At 45.4% G+C, this 27,127-nt stretch overlaps 1 long non-coding RNA gene across 2 annotated transcripts; it reads left to right on the top strand.

Moving 5' to 3' along the window:
- Window positions 1-2,300: 2,300 nt before the first annotated feature.
- On the top strand, window positions 2,301-25,105 carry LOC145359825 (uncharacterized). 2 transcript variants are annotated; one of them, XR_013889638.1, is made up of 3 exons: window positions 2,301-2,371; window positions 15,274-15,389; window positions 24,872-25,105. It is a non-coding gene; the product is annotated as an uncharacterized LOC145359825 (long non-coding RNA). The 2 variants fall into 2 exon arrangements; XR_013889639.1 differs by lacking the exon at window positions 2,301-2,371 and adding an exon at window positions 13,238-13,307.
- The last annotated feature ends 2,022 nt before the right edge of the window (window positions 25,106-27,127 follow it).

Below are 27,127 nucleotides of genomic sequence, written 5' to 3'. Positions count from 1 at the left end.
CTTCCCTTAGACAAGGGGATCAAAGCTGTTCAGACTTTAAAAATCATCAAATCCATAGAATCATAGAATTCCTACAGTGCAGAAGGAGGCCATTTAGTCTATCGCGTCTGCACCGACTATAATCTCACCCAGGTCCTATTCCTGTAACCCATGTCTGCTTGGGTTTCCTCCGCATGCTCCGATTTCCCCCAACAGTTTAAAGATGTGTGGGTTAGGTGGACTGGCTATGCTAAATCACCCCTTAGTGTCCCAAAATGTGTAGATTAGATAGAATTAGCCATGGTAAATATGTGGGGTTATGGGGATAGGGTGGGGGAAAGAAGATATTCTTTTGGAAAGTCAGTGCAGGCTCGATGGGCCAAATGGCCTCTTCTGCACTGTAAGATTCTATGATTCTATGAACTTGTGCCTAATATGGCCCAGTTGATCTAATGACGGATGGCTAAACCAGTGTCATAGATTCATAGAGGTTAACAGCATTGAAACAGGATATTCAGCCCAACTTGAACTGGATACACTCAACCCTGACAGCTGAGACTCACGGATGTGAAGGTGGGGCCATTGTAAGGGAACATGCGACCTGGGCGAGACTGAAGATTTTATTCAGGAACAAAGCTGAAGTGATGAAATGTAGAATTCCACACAGACCAGGGATAGTACTGTCTTAAACAAGGGGTGCATTCTAAAATGTGTTCCACAATGTCAGAAATAATTTCATTTTATTTGTGTCTGGCTGGGATTCTCCGATCTCCTTTGCCCCACCACTGCCGCCAGTGAGAATGGAAAATTTGGTGCCCAGCAAAACTCTATTCACTGCAGCGGGACTGGAGAATGCCAGCCATGGTTGAGTTTGGACAATTCCAGCCTCTGTTTTAGACATTAATAGCACAAGTTTATTATTACTACTGAATGAGACAACCATGGTCGAGGTGTAAGTTGAGATTTACCGCACTTTTCAGCCATTAATCATTTAGCCAGAATTGTAAATCATATCAACATTGTCTTAAATCTGCCTGGTGATGCTGTTTTAGGTTGTACTCTGCATGTACTCTTGAGTAGCTTGATTGCACTTTGAGGTAATTTTAAACTAAACCTTCACAGGTAATTGCTTTCTAATGCCGCTTTTAAAATCATCCCATTTCCCTCTCCACAAAAGCCAGGGAAAAGTAAAACTGGATGTGGAATAGCACTGGGAACCAGCTCAAAACAGGTTCCTGCCAGATGGGATAAGTTAAAATGGCCCATAACACTCATGATGAGTGGGATATTATGGCCTTGCTCGTTCTGAAATCTTAAAACCCGCCTGAGGTAAACAGAGTCTGTCCCTCACCCACTCTGCATCCCCCCCGCAGGCGGGCCGGTAAAATTCTGGTCTACATCTGTTCCAAAGATATAGAATATTTGAAGGAGGCAGAATGGATATGGGGAAAGAACAAGGGATGGAGACCAACAGCACTACTCTTCAAAAGAGAATGGTACAGGGTCAATGGGCTGAATGTTCTCTCAATGATTTCTTTAAAGTTAATTCATTAGTTAGGAAGGGAGTTAAGGGTTATGGGGAGCAGGTGGGTAAGTGGAACTGATCCACTTCAGATCAGCCATAATCTTATTGAATGGCGGGGCAGGCTCGAAGGGCTAGATGGCCTACTCCTGCTCCTATTTCTTACGTTCTTATTAGTGTCACAAGTGGACTTACATTTACACCAGTTTCTGTGAAAATCCCCAAGTTGCCACACTCTGGTGCCTATTTGGGTACACTGAGGGAGAACTTAGCACAGCCAATGCACCTAATCCAGCAGGTCTTTCGAACTGTGGGAGAAACTGGAGCACCCGGAGGAAACCCACGCAGACACGGGGAGGATATGCCGACTATACACAGACAGTCACCCAAGCTGGAAAGCGAACCTGGGTCCCTGGTGCTGTGAGGCAGCAGTGCTAATCATTGTGCCACCATGCAGGTACTATACATTCTATGTTTTGATGATGAGTCCAGTGGTGATATAACATTATTTCAAACTATTCCACTGTTTACAGGCATCACTGTTTTACCTTGACTATCGAGAACAGGAGTTTTCAGCAATAGAATTCTCTCCAGTTATGGACTTAATTTTCTCCCTGTCTCAAGAACTGGGATATTTGTAGCAACTTAGCAGCCAGCAACAGATAGAACTGAACAAGATGTAACTAGTTTGCTGTTTAATTAGATTAGAAAGACATCAACTGGTTACCATTCTGTTAATGTTTTCTAGATGCAAACACAGGGAGGTCAGAAATCTTGCTCCTTGATTCAATGGTTTCACCAAGTTAATAAACCATAACGTGAGGATTAGAAAGCAGGTACGCAGCGAGCAGGGAGACAAATTTGAACCAGGTATGAGATGCTCCTCATGTTTTACTAAGCGTTTAAACGACCGTGCATGAAAACTAGTAAAATTAATAAAAAACATGTTCTTTACAGATGATTCAATGAAAATCTCTTTTTTTTGACTCATGTCTACATGGGTTTCCTCCGGGTGCTCCGATTTCCTCCCACAGTCCAAAAGACATGCTGGTTAGATGCAGTGGCCATGCTAAATTCCCCCTCAATGTACCCAAGCAGGGATTGGAGTATGGCGACTAGGGGATTTTCACAGTAACTTCATTGCAGTGTTAATGAAGCCTTACTTGTGACAATAATAAATAAACTTTAAACTTATCTTTTGATCCCCACTTGTGCTCAGGTTCCCAGATAACTCTGTGGCTAAAGTTTCAACATATTAGTGAGTCACATGGACTGGAAAATTCCCTGGTCCAATTCCTGGACTGTGTTGGGTTGAATTTAAGCTCAAATGTAGAAGGTCTAATACGCTAAATCACACAGACCTAACGCAGAATGTTTTATCGATCGAGTACTGGAGTAACATTTTAAATCTGCTTGCATATGTTTTTGTTAGAGGGTACTGCGGCCAAGTAGAAGTATCATAGAATCCCTACAGTGCAGAAGGAGGCCATTCAGCCCTGCACCCAGACCCTATCCCCCTATGAATTTATCCTGCAAATCTCCCTGACACTAAGGGGCAACTTAGCATGGCCAATCCACCTAACCCATACATCTTTGGAGTGTGGGAAGAAATTGGAGCACCCTGAGGAAACCCATGCAGACACAGGGAGAACGTGTAAACTCCACACGGACAATGACCCGAGGGCAGAATTGAACTGGGGTCCCTGGGGCTGTGAGGCAGCAGTGTTAACCACTGTGCCACCGTTCCACCCATTGTAAATGTAAATCCACCGGAATTAGTCTTGAAAGAAAGCAATCTTTAAATATCAATTATATTCCTCTGTATTTGGCAGTAGTAATTAATGGAGAAACACAAAATATTTGCAGTCAAATTACAATCTTTCTTGCAACAGTACTTCTTTAAATACAGGAATTCTAGCTATTTTTTTCACCAAAGGCTTCAAAAGTCACTGACTCTAGAAAAGGCTATCTGAAATTGCCCCTGTTTAAAGATAGGCCTGGAAATAAAAATATATTTTTCCCAGGACTCTGGCCTTTACAGTTATAGAAGATGAAATTACAATTGTGAACTGGTTTCTCCTGAGCTGAAAAGTAGGTTTGTATCTTCTGGACTGGTATTCTTTCAGGAAGAAGTACTCTGGGCAGATTTTTTGTAAAAGAATGAGAAAACCGCTGTGATTCATATGGAAATGTCCAGCGTGAATCTGACTGTGATCTTCCTGCACGCTGTCAGTTTTTGGGAAGGGGTGAGTTTTACACCAGCTCAGAGGCACGGGGTGTAATCTCACTGACCAATCTGGCTTCACAGCAATTGGACCTCGTCTCTCCCCACAGATATCTGGAACCTAGCCCCCTCTCGTTGATGGCACGCGATTCTCCCCCCTGCCTCGAGCATGACTGCTAGCATTGGGGCATCAAAGCCCCCCTAATGGGTCCCCTTCCATGCCTGCCCCTTCCTGCCTTACCCCCTTGGCACTGCCCATGTGTCTGCTCCAGGTGGTGAAAGTGTTCTGCAACAGGCCCATGTGATTTAGTGAGTTAACTCTGTGTCCTTCTACATGGCAATGCCCAACCATGGCCCTGTCTTCAATGGCCTCCAAGCCCCCCCCAGCATGGCCATCACGACTAGTTTCCGTGTTTGGAAACCAGTAGTAATTCTCTCCGACTTCCTGCTGCGCCTGAGATTTGGAGAATCCTTGGAACAGAGAGAAACTGGCTTGACTCTGGCTTGGAACGCTTAAATATACTAAGGGCATTAGCCAGATTATGTCCAAGTTGGTGGTGATGGTAGGTGGGTGGGAGGGGTGCCTAGGAAAATTTCAAAGGACACTCGTCTCTCCCACTTGATTCCTGATCCCGCTCAGTCCCAGAGCATTTCGTGCATGGGGCCAGTAAATTGCCCCCTTTATTTCTTTGAAATCTGTCTGTTAGAATTTCAGGGTGTGTCATCGAAGAAGCAGCTTCCTAATTTCCAATCTTATTCCATGACAAAGTTCTTGTTTAGGATGTTGTTTTGAGGCAACATGATAACCGGCCCTTCCTCGAGTCTAAGTTTGTATGGTGGATGGCCCAAAGGGGTTAGACTGTAAAAACTCAAGAGCAAATAGGCTGTTGTCATCTTCCAAATAAACATTGTCATGAACTGGAGAAGATGCAGAGGAGATTTACGGGAATGTTGCCAAGAGGGAAAATTGCAGTTATGAGGAAAGATTGGAGTTGTTTTCCTTATTTGTGGGATATGGGCACCGTTGGCTGGCCAGCATTTATTGCCCATCCCTAGTTGCCCTTGGAGGGCAGTTGAGAGTCAACCACATTGCTGTGGCTCTGGAGTCACATGTAGGCCAGACTAGTAAGGATGACAGATTTCCTTCCCTAAAGGGCATTCGTGAACCAGATGGGTTTTTCCAACAATTGACAAAGGTTTCTTGGTCATCAATAGAATTCTTAATTCCAAATTTTTTAAATTGAATTCAAATTCCACCATTTGCCATGGCAGGATTCGAACCCAGGTCGCCAGAACATTAGCTGAGTTTCTGGATTAATAGTCTAGTTGTAATACCATTAGGCCATCGTCCCCTGGGAAGGGAAGGGGCTCAGGGAAGATTTGATTGAGATGTACAAAATTGTGGGAGGCCTGGATACAGTGCTTGGGCTATGGACCAAATGCTGGGAAGTGTGATTGGGCTGGGTGGCTTGTTTATATGTCAGCACAGACATGGTGGGCCAAATGGCCTCTTTCTGTGCAGTAAACATTGTATGATTCTATATTCTTCAGCAGCAACTCACCTCACGAGGCGATGATGGGTATCTCTAGTGAATGAATACTTTTTCCAAAGTTTTTCTTGACAAGTGTCAGTCGTAAGCATCCAGCTCAGATCAGGACAGCCAAGTGCAGACAACAACCCTTTTCTCTTGCCCAGTAATATGCTTTCAGTTCAAAAACACTCTCTGCTACATCAGTGTGAATATTTCCATTCCTCACACCAGCGATCCGCCATGAGAGAATCTGAAGAAGGTTGCTAAGTTTTCTTTTATCTTGTTCCCCTGCCAAACTCCAGGCAAGGGGAGAATTATCCCCTGTGCCACCGGATTATCCAAGTGGTTTACATTCATTAATCCGTTGTCAAATAGTAAATGTCAATATCCTAGAGGTTACCACTGACCAGAAATTGGATTGGAGCAGGTCAGAGGCTGGGAATGATGATGTGAGTAACTCACTTTCTGACTCCCCAAAGCCTGTCCACCATCTACAAAGCACAGATCAGGAATGTGATGGAAAACGCTCCACTTGCCTGGATGGGTGCAGCTCCAATAACACTCAAAAAGATCGAGACCATCCAGGACAAAGGAGCCCGCTTGATTGGCACAAATATTCACTCCCTCCACCATCGATGCACTGTGTGTACCATTTACATAAAGATGCACTGCAGCAACTCATCAAAGCTGTTTCGACAACACCTTCCAAATCCATGTCCACAACCATCTAAAAGGACAAGGGCAGCAGATGCATGGAAACACCACCATCTGGAAGTTCTCCTCCAAGCCACACACCATCCTGACTTGGAAATGCATCGCCGTTCCTTCACTGTCAAAGGGTCAAAACCCTGGAACTCCCTTCCTAACAGCACCATGGGTGTACCTACACCTCAGGGACAGTTCAAGAAGACAGCTCACCGTCTTCTGAAGGGCAATAAATACTGGCCTAGCCAGCGATCCTGTGAATGGGCAAATGAAAACAAATAGATTGAAAATTTATTCCCAACTAGACCAGGTGAACAGTTTGGTTAATGGACTAAACAAAGGATGGGACTAAAGATAATTAAAAATTGTGATTATAAAGAAAAGTGAATCAGATTTTTCTCATCCAGGGCTGGAAAACCGCAGGCAGGGGCTGTGCCAACAGCACCAGAGAATCCCACTGACGTGAATGGCTGGAGAATCAGTTCCCTTATCTCTTATCAGCCTCCAGTGAGATACTATAATCACTTAACTAGGCAGTATGGTGGCACAGTGATTAGCATGACTGCCTCGCAGTGCCAGGTTCAATTCCGGCATCAGGTGACTGTCTACATGGAGGTTGCACATTCTCCCTGTGTCTGCGTGGGTTTCCTCCGGATGCCCCAATTTCCTCCCACAATCCAAATGTGTGCAGGTTAGGTTGATTGGCCATGCTAGTTTTCGCCTTAGTATCGGGGAGATTAGTAGGGTAACAGAGCAGACAATAGGGTTTATTAGTAATTTAATTCAGTGTTTGCTTCGTAAGGTTAGTGATGAATTGTATCGTTGGCCATACCCACTCCACTCAACAAATTATATTCATTTTGAGCACTCTATCAGAGTTTCGAGGGCTGGATGCCATCATGATGATATTTGCAGTATTGCTTTATTGCTCAATGTGGTCAAAGGTATTTCATATAAATTCTTCAAACTAACTCAAATCACAACTAGCAGTGAGAATACAAGAATAATATAGTAAAGTGAATATCACAGCAATAAGCTGACTTCCAGTTTGCCCAATCCATTGTCAGCAAAGCGAGGGAGTTTATGGCACCATAGATAAGGATGTCTAGAATGGAGCATCAAATAAACGCTCTGCGCCAATGAGTGGCAGAATCCAAGCTCAATCCTTCCATACATATAATCATAGAATTCCTACAGTGCAGAAAGAGGCCATTTGGCCCATTAAGCCTGCACCAACAACAATCCCATTCAAGCCCTGTCCCAGTAAGCCAATCTATTTACCCTTCTAGCCCCTGACGCTAAGGGGCAATTCTGCATGGCCAATCCACCCAACCCACATGAAGTGGAGTAGAAATGGTTGAGAGCTTCAAGTTTTTAGGTGTCCAGATCACCAACAACCTATCCTGGTCCGTCCTTGCCGACGCTATAGTTAAGATAGCCCATCAACACCTCTACTTTCTCAGGAGAAAAAATAATCATAGATAAGGGTCATGGGTGGAGGGAGGACTGGTAATGTTAAAATGGCGGCGCGGGCTCGTTGGGCCGAAGGGCCTGTTTCCCGGGCTGTTCTTGTTCTTTTGTTCTTTTGAGATGAAGGAAATTTGGCATTTCTGCTACAACTCTCACAAACCTCTAAAGACGCACCAAAGAAAGCATCCTTTCTGCTGTATTGCAGCTTGGTATGGCTCCCATTCTGTCCTATACCACAAGATACAACAAAGGATTGTGAATGAAGCCCATCACTCAAACCAGCCTCTCGTACACTTCCCGCTGCCTGGGAAAAGCAGCCAGCTCTCTTCCACCTTCTTCTGTTGGGAAAAAGATACAAAAGTCTGAGGACACATACCAACCAACTCAAAAACAGCTTCTTCCCTGCTGCCATCAGACTTTTGATGGACCTACCTCGCATTAAGTTGATCTTTCTCTACACCCTAGCTATGCCTGTAACAGTACATTCTGCACTCTCTCATTTCCTTCATTATGTACAGTATGCTTTGTATAGAATGCAAGAAACAATACTTTTCACAATATACTAATACATGTGACAATAATAAATTAAATCAAATCATTTTTGGAAACTCAAGTGCCTGGAGGAAACCCATGCAGACACGGGGAGAATGTGCAAACTCCACACAGACAGCTACCTGAGGCTGGAATTGAACCTGGGTCCCTGCCGCTGTGAGGCAGCAGCACTAACCACTGTGCCACTGTGCCAACCGAAAAAGGGAAACGCTATTGTGAGAATCAAACGTTTCCCCACATTTTTTCACTGTGTGTCAGAGTTCAGCAAACCTAGCTCAGCATGGGATGAAAAGACTCAGATGCAACATAAAGCTCCATGCACCATCTACCTGAATGTATGTTTTTTCAATTCAATTGTGGGACATGGGTTTCACTGGCTGGGCCAACATTTGTTGCCCATCTCTAGTTGCCCTTGTACTGAATGGCTTGGTCAACCATTTCAGAGGGCAGTTGAGAGTCAACCACATTGCTGTGGGTCTGGAGTTACATGTAGGCCAGACCAGGTAAGGACGGCAGATTTCCTTCCCTAAAGGACAGTAGTGAACCAGATGTGTTTTTCCACCAATCAACAATGGTTTCATGGTAATCAGTAGATTTTTAATTCCAGATATTTTTTATTGAGATCAAATTCCATCACCTGCCAAAGCAGGATTCGAACCCGTGTCCCCAGAATATTAGCTGAGTTTCTGGATTAATAGTCTAGCCATGCCTCTAGCTATCGCCTCCCCTCCATTCTCTAACACTGATGTCCTTAACTCTGGTGAAGAACGTTAGTATTAGCGAATGGAACACATTTCCTTTAAGTTTGAGTTGATGATTTCAGTTGCATTGTTGAATGGGATGAGGTAAATGGAAGCTTCTTTCTGCAGAAGGAACAGAAGTTGAACAAAGGCTCCTCCTCAGGAAGCACTGGTAAAGCCTGCTCAAAATAACCTTGGTAAGATCATGGGAACTAGGGGCAGCTAACATGTAACCCAGTTAGACTGGAGGCGACTAGCCAGTTGATCTATTGCCAGAATACATACCATGGACCAAGCTAATGCAGTGATACTTGATTAACATCTCTAAATATAAACAAACATAATAACGTGGACATTGGGATGGATTTCTTTTAGCAAATTCATGTTTCCTTTTGTCCAGAATTAAAACAAATCTCTTTAATGTGGGTCTGAAGTTCTCCTTTATATAAGGTTATTGTTAAAATAAATTGCCAAGAGATTCATTCTGACATGGCTGTGACGGAAGGAATGCTACCTTGTGCTTTGGCTGAGACTTGAAGCTCACAACTTGGCTCTTCTGCAAGATTCCCAGGGCACTTGCCAAAGAACACTGCAAATTTTCCCAGAGCCTTGGCCAACATTCCTCCCTCAACTATGACCATCTGAAACAGAGCGGCTGGTATTTTCTGGTCGTTCATGACCTGCTGCTGCTCCAAGTGAAGATGGAGAATTTGGTGCTTAGCCAAATCTCCGTTCACTGCAGCGGGACCAGAGAATCCCGCCAGCATGAATGGCCAGAAAATTCCACCCAGTGACTGCGGACATGTTTCTCAGTTTCTGGGATCTTTGCTGTGCGCAGGATGGGACCAGGAACCCTGCAGCTGTCAATGGAACCTCCCATTGATATCAGCCCCACAACACGGGAACGCGGACGGTACACTGACGACGGGACTGGAGAATCCCACTGGCATGAATAGTTGGAGAATTCTGGCCATAATTTGGTACAAAGGCTCGACCTGATTCAGAGATTATAAAGTTGTTGTGCGCAGGAGAATTGGTGTGTTAAAACGGAGGCAGCACAATACACTTATAAAATAAATATTGACACATGTTCATAAGTAATAAAAGTCAAAAGAACTACATAGCTAGAACATAAGAACATAAGAAATAGGAGCAGGAGTAGGCCATCTAGTCCCTCAAGCCTGCTCTGCCATTCAATAAGATCACGGCTGATCTGATAGTGGATTCAGTTCCACTTACCTGCCCACTCCCCATAACCCTTAATTCCCTTATTGGTTAAAAATCTATCTGTGACTTAAACACATTTAATGGGGTAGCCTCTACTGCTTCATTGGGCAGAGAACGCCAAAGATTCACTACCCCCCCGGAGAAGAAGTTCTTCCTCTGTTCTAAATTGACTCCCTAGTATTTTGAGGCTTTGCCCCCTAGTTCTTGTTTCCATTGTAAGTGGAAATAACCTCACTGCTCCTACCCTGTCTAGCCCCTTCATTATCTTATATGTCTCTATAAGATCGCCCCCCAACCTTCTAAACTCCAATGAGTACAGGCCCATAAGCTAACCTCATAAGCTAACCTCCTCCCCATCTCCGGAATCAACCTGGTGAACCTTCTCTGTACCCCCTCCAAAGCTAATATATCCTTTCTTAAATAAGGGGACCAAAACTGTACTCTGTACTCTAGGTGCAGCCTCACCAGTACCTTGTACAATTGCAGCACGACATCTCTGCTTTTATACTCTATCCCTCTCGCTGTAAAGGTCAATGTTCCACTTGCTTTCTTGATTACCTGCTGCACCAGCAAACTGAGTTCTTGTGATTCATGCACAAGGACCCCCAGGTCCCTCTGCGCAGTAACATGTTGTAGACAATAAAATGTGAGCAGAATTCAGCTCTTAAGCTTATAGAACACAAGGGTACATAGATTTGTTCAACATCTTGAAGAAGAGTATCTGCTTCTCTTAAAGCATTGCTCATTAAAACAAAAGTATAACTTGGTACCAATCCGGGTTGTGCAGTGTGTTAGGTGGGGTGATGGCCAAGTGATATTATTACTAGACTATTCATGCAGAAACTCAACTAATGTTCTGGGGACACAAGTTTGCATCCCACCATGACAAATGGTGGAATTTGAATTCAATAAAAAAGTGTCTGGAATTAAGAATCTACTGATGACCATGGAATCATTGTTGATTGTTGGAAAAACCCATCTAATCTGACCCAGGCCCCATCCCCGGAATCCCATGTATCTACCCTGCTAATCTCCCTGACACCAATTGTTAATTCAGCAATCCAGTTTATCTGCACATCTTTGGATTGTAGGAGGAAACTGGAGCACCCGGAGGAAACCCACGCAGACAGTGACCTGAGGTTGGAATTGAACCCGGGTTCCTGGTGCCGTGAGGAAGCAGTGGTAACCACCGTCCTGCCGCCCTATAATCTGGCTGCTAAACTCTAGGAATTGACCTCTGTGGCCACATGCACCCATATCCTAGAATCTTCAAGGTACAGAAGGAGGCCATTCAGCCCAACAAGTCTGTACCGACCACAATCCCTATTCTCGTAACCCTCATTTACCCTGCTAATCCCCCTGACACTATGGTCAATTTATCATGGTTAATCCACCTAACCTGCACACCTTTGGACTGTGGGAGGAAACCGGAGCACCCGGAGGAAACCCACACAGACATAGGGGGAAAGTGCAAACTCCACACAGACAGTGACTGGAATCAAACTCGGGTCCCTGGCACTGTGAGGCAGCAGTGCTAACTACAGTGCCATCGTGCCGCCCAGTTGTATCTATTTCTAATTTTTAAAACCAACAGTGCAATTCCCATTGAACCTAAGGTGTGTATGTCTTATGTACTGAGTTATCTTTATAGCGTAGCTGAGGCAGACTGGATTGGAGAGATACAGGGGACAGGCTGGGAGGTATCTCGTGTAGAATTACTGGAGGTGTTTTAATACCATCATGCAGCGAGCATCCATCCAACCAATCTGATGAGGGTGGATTATTTCCCTCAATCGAATTAAGTCACTGAAAATGTTAATCTGGAACCAAGGACATGTTCATCAAACCCTTCTACACAAAGTTTGGAAAATAAGAGCCAGAGTTTTACAGCACGTCCACGGCCAAGGATGAGAATGTAAAATCAAAAGTCACAAGTCAGCTTACATTGACACTGCAATGAAGTTACAATGAAAATTCCTGAATCACTACATTCCAGTGCCTGTTTAGGTACACTGAGAGAGAATTTAACATGACCAAAGCACCTAACCAGCACATCTTTCGGACTGTGGGAGGAAACCCACGCAGACACAGGAAGAATGTGTAAATGTCACACAGACAGTGACCCAAGCTGGGAATCAAACCTGGGTTCCTGGCGCTGTGAGGCAGCAGTACTAACCACTGTGCTACTGTGCTGCCCACATATTGTCCATTGGCCTCAGCATCCTTGGGCTGCGTTGGTGAAAATCAGCCAGAGGTTTGGCTACTGGTCACTTTCCATGATGCTTGCTCCAGAACAGCAAGCGTGCCTCTCCTTACCTCCATAGCACTCCATTTACTGACCTACATTGGCTCCCAGTCAAGGAACGTCCCAATTTGTTTTTCCATTCTCACCCTTGGCCAACTATTTTCCTACGTGGCTCAATGTCCACTTGTGTCTGGCATTCCTGAGAGGTGCCTGGTGATGGTTTCACTGTTATATAAAAGCAAATTGTTATTGTTTGGATGTTGAATGGGAATGGCATTGTGTGTATGTCTGTGATGGTCTCCCTGACCAGTTGGTCCACCTTAGAGCAAAGTTCATTTGGGTGATATGGGGAACGCTTGTTCATACCGGTGACCTTAACCATATCCCACCAGAGCTCCTCTCACGCAGAACATTGGGATCAGGACAGTTCATAGAAACCCTACAATGCAGAAGGAGGCCATTCGGCCCGTTGAGTATGTACCAACAACAATCCCACCCAGGCCCTATCCCCGTAACATTCCCCCCCACACTTACCCTGCTAATCCGTCTAACTACGCATCCCAGGACACTAAGGGGCATTTGAGCATGGCCTATCAACATAACCTGCACATCTTTTTTGACTGTGGGAGGAGACCGGAGCACCCAGAGGAAACCCACGCAGACACAGGGAGAATGTGCAAACTCAGCACAGCCACCCAAGCCGGGAAGTGAACCCGGGTTCCAGGAGTTGTGAGGCAGCAGTGCTAACCACTGTGCCACCGTGCTGCCTGATAGCTCCTCAGTCAGATCTGTTTATAACAACTTTACGGTCAGGCAAATACAGTTAATGACAGTGGTAACTGGCTTTTCCATTTAATTAGATTGCATTTAGTGTGCACCATCAGGACACCGTCACCTGACAAATGTTGGGACATTTGCACACAAACAGGTCCAAAAGGTCAAAAATCTTTACCCTTTGGTTAAAAACAAGTAAAAAAAAAGACCCCACATTGGTAGTTTGCTGTTCTTTTCCTTATCTGATGGAATAGATAAGAGCAAGTTAATAAATCTCAGAGAAGTGAAGTTGAGAAACCAGTCACATCAGAAAACAACAGGATCCAACTCAGGGGAGGTAAGAAGTGTTTCAGGATTAATCAGCAGTGTAAGGAAAAGAGTTAAAGTTTCCTCTCATGGTAACCAGATGAACAGCCTTGTTCGTGGGAAATTTTGCTTTTGATGGTTCAATAACTCAGTAACTAAAGATCTTTGTATTTAACTGTAACACAGTGGACAGGAAGCTTCAATAAGGCTGCAATGATATTTGGGATCATTTACAATTGCCCTTGATGTCCCCGCTCTATCAAGGGGTGGGGGCGGGAGTTTAGGGTGATAATTCAACCCCCCCCCCGAGTTTCTCTTCATTATCTTCCAATGATCTGGAGGAGCAGCGGTGCATGCATGTGTGTGTTATGCTGAGGATGGGGTGGGACCTGTCACTGATGCTTCTTCTGGTGAATGTTTCACTGATGTTCACTGTCCGTCTGAAGTGTAGTCACTGGAGCGAAATAGCCAGTCCCTGAGAGAATTGTCGCAGTCTCCACAACCTCAGAGTAACAGGGGCAGACTCGGGAATAGGGGTAACAAAAGATATCAGAAATCTTTGTGGAAGTTAATACGGGAGTGGTCTGTGACTTTATTTGAGAGCATAAACAAAGTGTTGTCTTAAACAAAGGTAGGAGTGAATATTAGACTTTTATCTGTAACAAAAATGCAGTGAACCAAGTGCAATAAATAATGGTTTGAAGACTTATATTGGACTGGGAACATTAACTCCATTTCTCTCTCTGCAGATGGTGCCAGACCGGTTGAGTATTTCCAGCATTCTCTGTCTTTAGTTAAAATGAAATGATTATTGAATTTACTTTATTAAACATTAAATAGATTGTCAAGGGTTTAAGGAGTCAGGTACCTATATACCTGCGCAAATCTTAATGATAAGTGAGAAGACTTAAAAGACTACTGATTTTTGATCTGATTTGATTTGATCTGATTTATTGTTGTCACATGTATTAGCATACTGTGAAAAGTATTGCTTATTTTGCGCCATACTGTTCACAGAGAGTGCAGAGTGTAGTGTTACAGTCATAGCTAGGGTGTAGAGAAAGATCAACTTAATGCAATGTACATCTGTTCAAAATTCTGATGGCAGTAGGGAAGAAGCTGTTCTTGAGTCGGGGGGTTGGCACTTTTGCATCTTTGGAAGAGAGTGTGTCCGGGTTGAGTGGGGTCCTTGATTATGCTGGGTGCTTTTCTGAGGCAGAGGGAAGTATAGTTAGAGTCAATGGATGGGAGGCTGGTTTGTGTGATGGACTGGGCTTCATTCACGGCTCTTTGTACTTTCTTGCAATCTTGAACAGAACAGGACCCATGCCAAGTTGTGATATAATCAGAAAGAATGTTTCTTTATGGTGAATCTGTAGAAGTTGGTGAGAGGTGTAGCAGACTTGCAAATTTCCTTTGTCTCCTGAGAAAGTTGGTGGGCTTTCTGAACAAGAGTGTTGGCATGAAGGGATCAGGACAAGTTGTTGGTGATCTGGACACCTAAAAACTTGAAGCTCTCAACCATTTCTACTTGGTCCCCGTTGATGGTGGGGTTGGGTGGCTGGCTTGCCTGTGAGCCAATTAAAGCCTTAAAACTGCTGCTGGAAGTGATATTGATGGCGGTGCAAGTGGTCTTGATCAATTCACTTGCTTTGCCTCGGATGGTGAGGAGCTTCTTGAGAATTGGTGAAGCTACGTTCATCCAGGCAGATGGAGGGTATCCCATCACATTCCTCACTTGTGAGTACCAGTCTTTGGCGATTGCGGAGATGAGTTACTCAGTGCAGAATTCCCAGTTGCTCTCGTAGCCACAGTATTGGAATGGTTGGTCAAGTTGAGCCTCTAACTTTGTATGTTTTAGCAAAAAGAATTTGGAGTTCAGTTTGGTATCATATGGAATATTTGGCCTTTTTCTGAATTGCGTGCGAGTGTGTTTATATCCAACTCAAGATGATTCTACCTTCCACCAGTAAACTGGTGCTAATTTTCTGTTACAGGGATCTATCACCCATTAGGAACCACATTGGATTTGCATCAGCTGGTGTAACAGCCTTTCAACAACCACTGTCCATAATTCTGACCAAATTGAAGCTCAAGTTCCAGAGTTCAAAGGGTAAGGAGCTATCCCATTACGCCATACAACCTTGAAATGTTATTGGATTTCCAACACTGAGTCACCATGTAATTCCAATCAGGGAATGTATTTCAACAGCAGAATGCAACAAGATTCTTATCTAAGGTCATAGTGACCAGAAACCTGAATGGTGGACAATACCTTACCAAAAATTGGCAGAGTGCCAGTTCCGGTGAGAAAACCCACGTGTTTCTCTCCAGATTCGGCCGCACTTTGACAAAAAGTACCAAGGGAGCGTGAAACACGGCATCATAAAGCTGGGTGTGGCTTAAACATGTCAGGACGCCATCTTTAAAGTACACCCTGATCATAACTCCAATACACCTCCCTCCACCACACCACTGAGATCTCAGGGACTCCTCACCCACCTCCCCCCTACCCCACCACCCCCAATTGCAGCCAGCATTCATTCTGACCAACCACCCCACAATCGTGATCATCAGCTCCTTCACTCCTTCACTCCCCACCCCCCCCCAAGGATCTTTGGCACCTACTCTCTCTGCCCCCCTCCCGTGATCATCAGCCCCTTCACTCTCCAACACCCCCCAAGACCCTGCCCTGTCACAATCATCAGACCCTTCTCTCTCCCCCCTCGTAATCATTAGCCCCTTCTCTCGTTTCCCCCCTCTCGCAATTATCGGCCTCTTCTCTCCTTCCCTCTCATGATCATTGGCCCCTTCATCCTCACAGTCAATGCAGGCACCCACCCTGCCGCACCCCCGCATCCCTCCCCACTTCCCCCCATAACGGCCATCACTGGCATCTGACATCCATTTGTCATTGGACTGCACCAAGCCCACAATCACAGCAGGCTCTCGCTGGGCACTGCTCTTTGGCACAGGTTGGCATGGTGCCCACCTGGCAGTGTCAATCTGTGGCAAGGGACTGTACCAAAGGGCACTGCCTGGCCATGTCCCTTAGTCCCGGGTAGACCCCCGTGACAGGTTCACATCAGTGTAAGCCTGCTGTGGACTGTGCCAATGTGACATCGCGCTAGTGTAGAGTCAATACCTGGCAGGCATTCCAGGTATATGAGCGGGGGCGGGGGGTGGGTTAATAGTACTGAAATATGCTAACGCATGCAAAGCTGGCTCCCGCCCACTATGGGCATGAACCTGATGGCAAGGGGCATGGAAGATCCCAGATCGTGATCTCATCAGCGAGAATTGCGACTTGTGGATCTGGAGCCCTGTCTGCATTCGCATGATGGAGCATGCGGGTTCAAGATTTCGCCGTCTGTCTCTCTCTCCCTACATATACTGCCTGATCTGCTGAACATTTCCAGTACTGTTTGCTTTGATAATGAGTTTCAAGGTTCCGATTGATCAGAGAATTGTTACGGCGCAGGAGGAGGCCATTTGGCCCATCATATCTGCTCCAGCGCCAAAGGACAACACAAGAGAAATGCATTTTTACTTGTGATATTCTGAAGAAAAGTAATATTAGTAACTATTGTAAGTTACGGTTGGTATTTAATCCTTTTTATTGACCTGGTTACTTATTGCTCAAACGAATCTGATTAGGAATTTAAATCCTAACACATTCTGACAGCAATACTCATTAATTTGCCGACTGAAACTGGGTAAATCCAGAGGCAGCAAAGATGAGATAGGAGGAGGTTCACGTATAGTGTAAGGGTTGACCATGACCAGTTAGATGAAGTAGCAGATAGCATCGTTAGATGAAATGTGTTCTAAATACTATCTAACTCTACCTAGCAGCTCTGATCCAAATCTGGATAGTCAGGTCAGGAGCTTTTTCCCAGGGTGGAACAGTCAACTACTAGGGGGCATAAGTTTTAGGTGTGAGGGGCAAGGTTTAAAGCAAATGTACGAGGCAAGTTTTTTTACCCAGAGGGTGGTGGGCGCTGAAACTCGCTGCCAGGGCAGGTAGTGGAAGCGGATACGGTAGTGACTTTTAAAGGACGTCTTGACAAATACATGAATAGGATGGGAAGAGAGGGATATGGTCCCTGGAAGGGTAGGGGGTTTTAGTTCAGACGGACAGCATGAGCAGTACAGGCTCGGAGGGCTGAATGGCCTGCTCCTGTGCTATAATTTTATTTGCTCTTTGCTCTTTGAATCAAATGATGGAATCCTTAAATCCTTGCTGGTATATATTTTTGACATCAAGTACCACCACGTTTTACTGTTGTTGACTTACAAAAGTTAAGATTTAAATGCCAAACAAAGACACCTCCTACATTTATAGAATAGAACCCATAGATTCCCGACAGTGCAGAAGGAGGCCATTCAGCCCATTGTGCCTGCACCAACAAAATCCCACTCAGGCTCTATCCCCACGTATTTACCCTGCTAATCCCCCTGACACTCTTGGACAAATTAGCACAGCCAATCAGCCTAACCTGCCCATCTTTGGAGTGCAGGAGGAATGATGTGGGTATGCCGGCGTTGGACTGGCGTAAACACAGTAAAAAGTCTGACAACACCAGGTTTTAGTCCAACCTATTTATTTGATAATATACTCACTAGCTTTCGGGGTTACCCCCTTCGTCAGGTGAATGGAGAGTTCTGGCCTCAGACAGAGCATATAAAGCACAGACAGTTTAGAGATTACTGATTAAAATGCGAATCCTTACACCTAACCTGCTGTTCAAGACCTGAAGTGGCTGATAATGTGAGTGGAAGGAGCACTGATCACAGTTTAAAGAGATGTGTATTGTCTCCAGACAGTACAGTAAGTGAGGTTTTGCAAACCCAGGCAAGTCATGGGGGTTACAGATAGTGCGACATGAACCCAAGATCCCTGTTGAGACCGTCCTCATGTGTGCGGAACTTGGCTATCAGTCTCTGCTCAGCGACTCTGCGCTGTCGTGTGTCGTGAAGGCCGCCTTGGAGAATGCTTACCCGAAGGTCAGAGGCTGAATGCCCGTGACCACTGAAGTGTTCGCCAACAGGAAGGGAACAGTCTTGCCTGGTGACTGTCGAGCGATGTTCATTCATCCGTTGTCGTAGCGTCTGCATGGTCTCCCCAATGTACCATGCTTCGGGACATCCTTTCTTGCAACGTATCAGGTAGACAATGTTGGCCGAGTTGCAAGAGTATTTACCATGTACCTGGTGGATGGTATTCTCACGTGTGATGATGGTATCCATGTCGATGATCCGGCATGTCTTGCAGAGGTTGCTGTGACAGGGTTGTGTGGTATTGTGGTCACTGTTCTCCTGAAGGCTGGGTAGTTTGCTGCGAACAATGGTCTGTTTGAGGTTGTGTGGTTGTCTGAAAGCAAGAAGTGGGGGTGTGGGGATAGCCCTGGCGAGATGTTCGTCTTCATCAATGATATGTTGAAGACTCCGGAGAAGATGTCGTAGCTTCTCCGCTCCGGGGAAGTACTGGACGACGAAGGGTACTCTGTCCACTGTGTCCTGTGTTTGCCTTCTGAGGAGATCGGTGCGGTTTTTCGCTGTGGCGCATCGGAACTGCCGATCTATGAGTCGAGCACCATATCCTGTTCTTATGAGGGCATCTTTCAGGGTCTGGAGGTGTCTGTCACGATCCTCCTCATCTGAGCAAATCCTGTGTATATGGAGGGCTTGTCCATAGGGAATGGCTTCTTTAACATGTTTAGGGTGGAAACTGGAGAAGTGGAGCATTGTGAGATTGTCTGTGGGCTTGCGGTACAGTATTGGGATTGCCCACAGACAATCTCACAATGCTCCACTTCTCCAGTTTCCACCCTAAACATGTTAAAGAAGCCATTCCCTATGGACAAGCCCTCCGTATACACAGGATTTGCTCAGATGAGGAGGATCGTGACAGACACCTCCAGACCCTGAAAGATGCCCTCATAAGAACAGGATATGGTGCTCGACTCATAGATCGGCAGTTCCGATGCGCCACAGCGAAAAACCGCACCGATCTCCTCAGAAGGCAAACACAGGACACAGTGGACAGAGTACCCTTCGTCGTCCAGTACTTCCCCGGAGCGGAGAAGCTACGACATCTTCTCCGGAGTCTTCAACATATCATTGATGAAGACGAACATCTCGCCAGGGCTATCCCCACACCCCCACTTCTTGCTTTCAGACAACCACACAACCTCAAACAGACCATTGTTCGCAGCAAACTACCCAGTCTTCAGGAGAACAGTGACCACAATACCACACAACCCTGTCACAGCAACCTCTGCAAGACATGCCGGATCATCGACATGGATACCATCATCACACGTGAGAATACCATCCACCAGGTACATGGTAAATACTCTTGCAACTCGGCCAACATTGTCTACCTGATACGTTGCAAGAAAGGATGTCCCGAAGCATGGTACATTGGGGAGACCATGCAGACGCTACGACAACGGATGAATGAACATCGCTCGACAGTCACCAGGCAAGACTGTTCCCTTCCTGTTGGCGAACACTTCAGTGGTCACGGGCATTCAGCCTCTGACCTTCGGGTAAGCATTCTCCAAGGTGGCCTTCACGACACACGACAGCGCAGAGTCGCTGAGCAGAGACTGATAGCCAAGTTCCGCACACATGAGGACGGTCTCAACAGGGATCTTGGGTTCATGTCGCACTATCTGTAACCCCCATGACTTGCCTGGGTTTGCAAAACCTCACTTACTGTACTGTCTGGAGACAATACACATCTCTTTAAACTGTGATCAGTGCTCCTTCCACTCACATTATCAGCCACTTCAGGTCTTGAACAGCAGGTTAGGTGTAAGGATTCGCATTTTAATCAGTAATCTCTAAACTGTCTGTGCTTTATATGCTCTGTCTGAGGCCAGAACTCTCCATTCACCTGACGAAGGGGGTAACCCCGAAAGCTAGTGAGTATATTATCAAATAAATAGGTTGGACTAAAACCTGGTGTTGTCAGACTTTTTACTGTGTAGGAGGAAACCAGAGCACCCGGAGGAAACCGAGTGTGCAAGCTCCACACAAACAGTCACACAAGATTGGAATTGAACCCGGGACCCTGGCGCTGTGAGGCAGCAGTGCTAACACTGCGCCATCGAGCCATTCTTCAATGGCTGTAACAAGCTGCGAGATATTCTGAGGTCAGGAAAGGTATGTATCTTGGGGCTTTCCAAACTGTGAGTCGCGGGACCCCACTTTGGGGTCTGAGGCAGCAATGGCTACCATCGAACTTAGACTGAATGCTGATAACTGCAAACCCCTTTTAAATCCTTTTGTTTTTTTTCATGGTGGCTTGAATGACTTTTGATATTTGAGGCCTTCTTTCTTCTCCAAAAAGGCCGGTAAAAAGATAGGTGGTTATTTGAGGAGAAACTCTGCAAATTAAACATTTTACTCTCACACAATTCACTCTCCCCTTTGTCCTCGTAACACCACCAACCCTTGTTCTCCCTGCCTCTCCCTCCACCCCTCAATGCCCCCACACCTAGCCACTCCCGCCCTTACTGCCCCACAGGCACCCCATTCCTCTTCCACCTCTTACTCTGGGGCAATTTTCAAGGCTGACAATGGTGTTACATTGGGAAATGTTTGGGAATCGCTGTGTTATATACTTGTTGAATTCCCAACTTTGAGGCTGAGCTACCCAGCAAATTCAATTTTTATCTTGTAATCCTGGTATATGTGGAAGGATTTGAATTAGCAATTTGGTTTTATGTAACCCTGATGTCACCAGAGCTTTACAAAAATGCAAATCTTTTAAGGGGCGAAGCACTTTCCCCAACCCACGATTTTGTCACCCTGTGTTAGGTATTTGGGGATGGATAGAGAGGGTCATGTTTCCTTTTCCACTTGCTCTGCCACTTTTCTTTCAGCTCACCTCTAACCGTTTTTCACCCTTAACTTGCATAGAATCCCTACAGTACAGCAGGAGGCCATTTGGCCCATCGAGTCTGTACTGACCACAATCCCACCCAGGCCCCTATTCCCGTAACCCTTATTTACCCTGCTAAAACCCTTGACCTTAGGGTCAATTTAGCATGGCCAATCAACCTAATCTGCACATCTTTGGAGTGTGGGAGGAAACCGGAGCACCCGGAGGAAACCCACCTAGACACAGGGAGAATGTGCAAACTCCACACAGACAACCAAAGCCAGGTTTGCCCTTTGTATTGTGCCTTGCCTTTTATATCGTGTCTTGTTGTCTTCTTGTCTCCATGATTTTATCAGCCTGTGTTCAGATTAGAAAACATTCCAGGTTTCTATAGCTCAACAAACTGCAAAACTAAACTTCACTAACCCTGCAAAGTGGATCCCCTTCAGCACCACGCCAAAATACCATCTCACATCAACCTCTCTGAGTTAGATTGTCTTTTAAATCAATAAACACCAAATAGAACATAGAACATAGAACATAGAACACTACAGCACAAACAGGCCCTTCGGCCCACAAGTTGCGCCGATCACATCATCACCTACCAACCTACAGACCTATCTATAACCCTCAATCTCATTAAACCCCATATACTCATCCAGAAGTCTTTTAAAAGACCCCAGCGAGTTCGCCTCCACCACCACTGACGGCAGCCGATTCCATTCACTCACCACCCTCTGAGTGAAAAACTTACCCCTAACATCACTTCTGAACCTCCCTCCCCGCACCTTAAATCTGTGTCCTCTCGTAGCGACCATTTCAAACCGGGGAAATAGCCTCTGAGAGTCCACCCTATCTATTCCTCTCAACATTTTGTAAACTTCTATCAGGTCGCCTCTCAACCTTCGTCTCTCCAGGGAAAAGAGTCCCAGCTCCCTCAACCTAACTTCATAAGGCATGCCTCCCAGTCCAGGCAACATCCTTGTAAATCTCCTCTGCACCCTTTCAATAGCTTCTACATCCTTCCTATAGTGAGGCGACCAGAACTGCGCACAATACTCCAAATAGATGTATTTGTTGAACTCTGCTCTTAAGTTTTGCTTGTAGCTCACTGGGAAATTATGGGGAAGATAGGTGGGGGCAGGATTAGACAATTAAAATAGGGTCTTTGATCACTGCCAGGACTGGGTCTTCCTGTTGACCTAGCATTGCTTATGGAAGATGTTTCTCCAGGTTTGCCAGCACAGAGCTTCTGTAACATTTGGAATGGCTTCTCAAACTTATTCCTTGTGTTTATTCTATCATGGGATCTGGGCATTCCTCACAAAGCCAGCATTGTTACCCATCCCTAATTGCCCCGTGAACTGAACATTTCAGGGGGCAATTAAGAGTCAACCACATTGCTGTGGGCCTGGAGTCGCCTGTAGACCAGACTAAAACAGAAAATGCTGGAAAATCTCAGCAGGTCTGGCAGCATCTGTAAGGAGAGAAAAGAGCTGATGTTTCGAGTCCAAATGACCCTTTGACAAAGGGTCACCTGGATTTTGAAACGTCAGCTCTTTTCTCTCCTTACAGATGATGCCAGACCTGCTGAGATTTTCCAGCATTTTCTCTTTTGGCTTCAGATTCCAGCATCCACAGTGATTTGCTTTTATTTATGTAGGCCAGACCGGGTAAGGACGGCAGATTTCTTTCCCTACAGGGCGTTGTCTTTACAAGAATTAGTGATAGTCGTCATGGTCACCATTACTGAGACAAGCTTTATATTTTAGATTTATTAATTGAATTCAAATTCCACCAGCTGCTGCGGAGAGATTTGAACCCATGTCCCCAAAGCGATTACGAACCCACTGACATTACCTCCATTTACCTCATTTGACCCCATTTTAATGTCTCTGACCCATAGGGCTCAGGGTGTTCTAACCTTTGAGCAGGCTGGGGGAAGGGACATATTTAAGTTCCTGAGTTTGGTGGAGGAGGGGAAGAAGGACAAAAGATTCAGCGTGGTGGGAATCGTTTAAACCGCAGTGAACTTTTCGCAGGTTTTTCTTTGCAGCAACAATCTGACCTAAAGATTCAGCCATGATTACCAACTGAAAGGCACACAAGGATGTAAAGGGGGCTTTAGTTGTTAGCACTTAGTCCGAGCCCCACGGCAGCCATTGCTGTCTTGGAGGTCGCGACCCCAAAGTGTCAACCCCCGCCCCCCCACCCCCCGCCGGCTCCACTAGAGGTCCTTACCCACAGTTTGGAAAGCTCTGGATTAGACAATTAGGACCAAATTTTCCAGCCGTTCATGCCAACGGGATTCCCCTGTCCCGCTGCAGTCAACAGACATTTGGCTGAGCACCAAATTCTACGTCCTCGCTTGCAGTGGAATGGCTGGAAAAATGCTGGCCTGTGGTTTTATGTGTCCAACCAGAGTTCACATCTGTAAATCCATTCACGCCTCACATCTCAGGCGGAAGGGAGGACCACGTGATGTAAGCTGCTCGCAATCGCAGTCTGCTGCTCTCCAGGGTGTGCAGGGTTTTTTTTTTAAAACGTCTTCTGCTATTAATAAATTAACCCTCTGTCACCCAGCAGTTTCTGCTGCGTGTTTACTTTGGCATATGGCAGATACAAGGGCAGGATTTTATGGCCTTGTTCATCCTGAAGTCGTAAAATCCCATCCACAGTCAAAGGACCTTTCCATTGTCCGTCCTTTGCCCACTCGGATTCCTGCGGCGGGCAGGCTGGTAATATCCCAACCTGAGTGTCTTTACATAGATTTACAGTCCTGCCAACACAGGGAGAAATAATCCATTTAGAGAAACACCCATTTGGTGGTATTCTGGAACTCGCTGCCTGGAAGGGTGGTTGAGTTGAGTTGATTGAAATTATTATCGTCACATGTACTAGTATGCAGTGAAAAGTATCATTTCTTGCTCGCTCTACAGGCAAAGCATACCGTTCATTGAGTACTTAGGGGGGAAGGATAGGGTGCAGAATGTAGTGTTACAGTCACAGAGAGGGTAAAGAGAAAGATCAGTGTGGGACGACCATTCAAATGTCTGATGGCAGCAGGGAAGAAGCTGTTCTTGAGTCCTTCCAGATCGAGTCGAAAGATAGGGATTCCTCAACATTTAAGAAGCATTTAGATGAATATAGCCCATGGCTATGGACCAAGTGCTAGAAAAATGGGTTTAGAACAAAGAACAAAGAAAGTCACAGCACAGGAACAGGTTCTTCAGACCTCCAAACTTGCACTGACCATGAGCCCGACTGAACTAAAACCTCCAACCCTTCCGGGGACCGTATCCCATCCTGTTCATGTATTTGTCCAGATCCCCCTGAAAAGTTAGGATAGATTGGTGCTTGATGGCCGGTGCAAACATGATGGGCTTTTTATGTACATGATGTGGAGATGCCGGCGTTGGACTGGGGTAAACACAGTAAGAAGTCTCACAACACCAGGTTAAAGTCCAACAGGATTATTTGGAATCACAAGCTTTTGGAGCACTGCTTCAAGTGAGTGGCTGAGGAAGGAGCAGCACTCCAAAAGCTCGTGATATCAAATAAACCTGTTGGACTTTAACCTGGTGCTATGAGACTTCTTGCTTCTCATGTACAGTCGAACTTTATGACTTTAAAAGTTGCCATTCGTACGATGTTTAAGTCATTGAATTTTTAAGATTTCAAAGCTGACATTATCTTTTCAGAGGTTGAGAGACAATCATCATGAAGATATTTGTGGTAGCTTTGATGCTGTTCGTATTGAAAGGTAGGTCATCAAAACTCTTTAGATGCTAATATCACTTTCAGAAGGTTATCAGTTCAAGCCCCATTTTTTTTCCCCAATAATTGTTAAGATTGAATAGTGGAAACAGACATGAGAGAGACAACTGGAAGCTGTAATATGGGAATTCCATGGATCTGACCCAGAATAACTCCCAATATGCACACAAAGTAGAACAAGGAAAAACAGAAAATAATAAATCACTATAGTTAAAAGCTGTTGGGCTACATTAATCTGGCAGACTTCCAGTTTGTAAATTCCATCACATTAATATAAATGGGACAATTCTAGACAAGTTTAAAAAAGGATAATTAAACAAGAATCTTATGAGTGATCACGAAGACCAACATTATAACTGAGTCTTGCTCAACATATCTGCTATTCAAACTCTCACAAGTGTCTTCGTTCCTTCCAAACAACCCTCACGCTCTCCACACTGGTCTCTTACCCTCCTCTCTTTATAAACATCCAAGCTGTGATACAGGCATAGCGTTAATGGTAATCTAGGGGCACAGATTCATCCTCTGAGGAAATGGGTTCAAATCCCGCAGTGGCAGCTGGTGGAATTTAGATTCAATTAATGGAAGCTGGAATAGTTAGTCTCAATAATGGTCACCATGAAATTATTATCAATAAATGTAATCTGTTTCACTAATGTCCTTTGGGGAAGGAAATCTGCCATTCTCACTTGGTCAGACAGAAAACAATGTAGTTCACTCTTAATGGCTCACTTGAAATAGCTTAGCCAGCCACTTAGCTCGTAGAATCATAGATCATACAGTGCAGAAGAGGCCCTTCAGCCCATCAATTCTGCCCCAACACATTATTCACTGCTAACACGCACCTAATGCCATCCCCCAGAACTTGGCCCATAACCCTGAATGTTATGATGTGCCAAGTGCTCATCCAGGCACTTTTTAAAGTACATGAGTAACTTTCCTCCACCAACCTCCCAGGCAACACATTCCAGACTGTCACCACCCTCTGGGTAAAAAATCCCCTTAAACCTCTTACCCATCCTTTGAACCTATGTTCTTTGGGGAAGGAAATCTGCTGCTCTCACCTGGTGAAACATAAAATGGGTGGCACAGTAGCACAGTGGTTAGCACTGCTGCTTCACAGCTCCAGGGACCTGGGTTTGATTCCCGGCTTGGGTCATTGTCTGTGTGGAGTTTGCATATTCTCCTCGCGTCTGAGTGGGTTTCCTCCGGGTGCTCCAGTTTCCTCCCACCATCCAAAGATGTGCGGGTTAGGTTGATTGGCCATGGTAAAATTGCCCCTTAGTGTTCTGAGATGCGTAGGTTAGAGGGATTAATGGGTAAATATGTAGGGATATGGGGGTAGGGCCTGGATGGGATTGTGGTCAGTGCAGACTTGATGGGCTGAATGGCCTCTTTCTGCACTGTGGTGTTTCTATGATTTCTACGTTCCTCATGATTGACCCTCAATGAAGAGGAACAGCTTCTCCTTATCCACTCTGTCTATGTCCCTCGATCAGGTCACTCCTCAAACAACCCAATCCAAACAACCCAAGCCTATCCAACCTCTCTTCATAGCTTAAATGTCCCATCCCAGGCAGCATCCTGGTGAATCTCCTCTGCATCCCCTCCAGTGTAATCACATCCTTTCACAGGAAATGGGCCAACCTTGCCGGCGACACCCACATCCCATGAAAGAATAAATTAAAAATGAATCATGTCCAATATCCCAACTCGCATCAAGTCCCGTTGGCCCATCCCCTTGTACGCCTGACTTCTATTGGCTTTTGGTCCACCAGTGCCTCAATTTTACAATCTCTTAATGCCCCAGCCATCACACCACCCTCACTCATTGAGGCATCCCCTTGAGCTTTGTAACTTTCTCTCGCTCTACAACACTCTTGGATCTCTGTGTCTTATTAACTCTGGCCTATTGCATATCCATGATGTGGAGATGCCGGCGTTGGACTGGGGTAAACACAGTAAGAAGTCCCACAACACCAGGTTAAAGTCCAACCAGTTTATTTGATAGTAAACCCACAGGCTTTCGACCTTCAAACTCCGAAAGCTTGTGGGATTACTATCAAATAAACTGGTTGGACTTTAACCTGGTCTTGTGAGACTTCTTACTGTATTGCATAGCCTCCAATTCCTCTTCTGCCCGCATTGAGGTTTTTGGGCTAACTGGACCCTAAGTTCTG

The sequence above is a fragment of the Carcharhinus amblyrhynchos genome, chromosome 29, assembly GCF_965287045.1.
Source record: "Carcharhinus amblyrhynchos chromosome 29, sCarAmb.v2.hapA, whole genome shotgun sequence".
Classification (NCBI taxonomy): Eukaryota; Metazoa; Chordata; class Chondrichthyes; order Carcharhiniformes; family Carcharhinidae; genus Carcharhinus; species Carcharhinus amblyrhynchos.
The sequence above is the reverse complement of the archived record's forward strand: the minus strand, read 5'-3'. Positions and strand labels throughout refer to the sequence as shown.